We start from the raw sequence: 3,041 nt of genomic DNA, 5'->3' as shown, positions 1-3,041 counted from the left end.
CTAAACGAAAGAGAAAACATGGTAGCAGGACCATCAAACCCTTCGGCCACAATGAAGCTATTGCTCATCAAGTATCAATATGACAACAAGCAAAGTGCCAAGATCTACAAAGATGGTATGGACCGCTACTGTGTGAAAATAGAAGATAGACCAAGTGAGTTTAAGGACTTAGTGCCTATGAGCTATAGCGGAGATAGGTACCTAGATGACGAAGGTAGCATGTACTTGGTAGTTCTAAATCCTAACATCGTGGACAAGTGGGGATTGATGGGCACGAAAGCCAAAGTAGATGAGGAACCTGAGGAGAAAGCACCAACAATGAGCTTCTCTGATGCGAGGTTAAGGGGAAAAAATAAAACTTTGAGAGTCAACACAGGCAACGTCTACGTGGGGTTATACAAGTATAATAATGGAGAGCAAGATCTCTATTATAGATGCGAGGAACCCTACGTTGGAGAGTTGACACAGCGGAAAAGACTTTATGTCTTCACCTACACAGAGGGATCAAAAACAAAAATCATCGCATACGACAAATATGGAAGACGATATGCAATAATCGATAAAAGGGAGTTGGAAGGATATACGTACTTTGGGGGACCACTCCACGAGTATTATGTCACTCCAAGCCCACAGAGACCAGCACCTACAAATGTCATGCCAGACCCGATGGCAACAGGTGGAGAGAGGACTCATGTAGCTGATTATTTTAGTCAACCTCAATATTCTATGCCAAACCCCATGGGAACATTACATCCCAGAGAGTGAATGGCTACAAATCGGGGTAGTGCGGTTCCTATCTCTACACATACCGCAGTAGGTCTGACATTTGCAGCCACACCATCACATTTGCCTCTTAGTAGTAGATTCGTGGCAGGGGAGCCAATGAGAGCAACCCACGACATCCATGATGTACAAGAACGATTAAGTCGAGACACGGGAGCACTGAGATTGGTCGCGGACCATAGATGGATGAGGCCATCCCAGGTAGCGAAGTGCATGCCAAAGAAGTATAGCGGATCAGGAGATCCATATGCCCATGTGTTGCTCTTCAAGCAAGTCTTAAGAGCAGAGTAGATAATTGATTTCCATACTCAATATGAGGGATTCGGGCTGACCTTGGAAGGGACGGCCTTAACATGGTTTCAATATTTGAACCCTGAAACTTGTCCGAATATTGAACATGTATTGCGGGAGTTCATCGAAGAATTCTCAAAACGGGGTATAAAGCATAATATTGTATAACAGATATATGCTTTTAAACAAAAGGAGAACGAAAAAGTGAAGGAAGAATCCTTGAGATTCAAGCAATACATTCAAAGGTGCCCAAGGAGAGAATTACTGCAGGACAAGAGATTGTCTGTGCTCTTCATTGAAGGACTTAGAAACGAAACCTTGAAAAGGACCTTCACTTGAAAGCTTGTAGCACATTTGAACAGGTTACAAGGGAAGCGTTATATCTTGTTGATGACTGCAAAGCATATGGGGAAGTGTCAGAGGATACTGATTCAGTAACCAGTGGCTCTTCATCTATCAAGAGTGAACCCTCTACCAAGAAAGATGCTCAGGCTTCTTTGATGCCGACTACTGACCAAATGATAGAGGAAGTAACGAAGAGAATGCAGCAACATATGAGATCAAATCCGGTGATGAGACAGTCTTAGACGAGGAAATGTGACATATGGGGGGATCACCCGACGTCGTGGTGCACACAACAGCCGAAAGCACCAGTTGCGGATGGACGAGTACTAAAATGGTGCGCCATAGAGCAAAAATGGACGAACCATGGCACGGATGAGTGTTTTTACAACAAAAACTATGTGAGGGAAAGGCCGTATGGACCTCCAACAGGACCACCTCAGACACCTCCTCGAAGATATCAAGTTGGGCCAAATGTGAATATGGTAGCAGGACCACCCCAGCCACCTCCTCCAAGATATCAAGTTGGGACAAATGTGAATATGGTAGCAGGAGCAGACAGACCTCAACCTGTGTTGGGTCAACAACCTCCATTACCACAGGAAAATAGGGCCATGATTAGGTATGCTCAACCTTACGAAGCATCACCAGGAACAAATAATACACTTCAAATTTCTTATTACGAGGAACCGAATGATCCTTACGTAACTGAACCTGAACCACAGATGTACGCAGACGAAGCCTATCAACCGTGGGGAAATAACGAGGGTATGGCACCACCAATGTATGTAGCACAACCTTCGAGGGATCAATATTTGGTGGATGAAAGAACGCTAATGTTCATTGGGAACCAGAACTACAAACCAAGAGGATATCCTAATAGGGTGGGACAACTTATGGGATCACCTCCTCAAAATCAACCACCAATTGGACCGTGCTATAACTATGGAAGTACAAATCATTGGGAGCGTAGTTGTCCTTTCAAAGGTGAAAGAGTGATTTTTTTTGGATTTTGTGACAGGTGTGGTGTGAATCACATACTGCCAGATTGCCCAAGGAATCCGGACAACAAGGGAAAAGCAACTATGAATATTGTGGAGGTGTTACCAAGTGCAAGTAATGGATCAGAAACCGAACCCATGATCCAAATCAATGCGGTAACCAGAGCCCAAGCCAAGGACTTAGAGAAAAACAAGCCATTGGAAGAAAAGGTCGAGTTGCCAATACCCACAAAAAACGAGAGTTTATATGTGAGAACACAGCGGAAATCCTGGAAGGTGAAACGAGACAGAATGAAAACAAGAAGGATAAAAACCCAAATTGCCATGCAAAATGAATTACATGAAACAAAAGAGCAACTAACACAAGAGAGAGATAGTAAAACTGCTGAGGACAACCAGAAGTCGAGGAAAGCATCCTCAGGGGGATCAGTCTTGGTCGAGAAAGTGCTAGAGCCTTTAGGTGATCTATTACAAGTATATGAAGCAAGGCTAAAAGCAAACCAAACCTTAGAGCAAAGATGGTTGACTTATCCTCAACCAGAAGTGGAAACGAAGCGTTTGAAAATGTGTAAACACCTCATTGAAACATACCAGGCATTGATGGAACCTAATGCGATTAGAACC

Source organism: Adiantum capillus-veneris, chromosome 18 (genome assembly GCF_014529385.1).
Source record: "Adiantum capillus-veneris isolate H3 chromosome 18, ASM1452938v2, whole genome shotgun sequence".
Lineage (NCBI taxonomy): Eukaryota > Viridiplantae > Streptophyta > Polypodiopsida > Polypodiales > Pteridaceae > Adiantum > Adiantum capillus-veneris.
Note: the sequence above shows the minus strand (reverse complement) of the source record.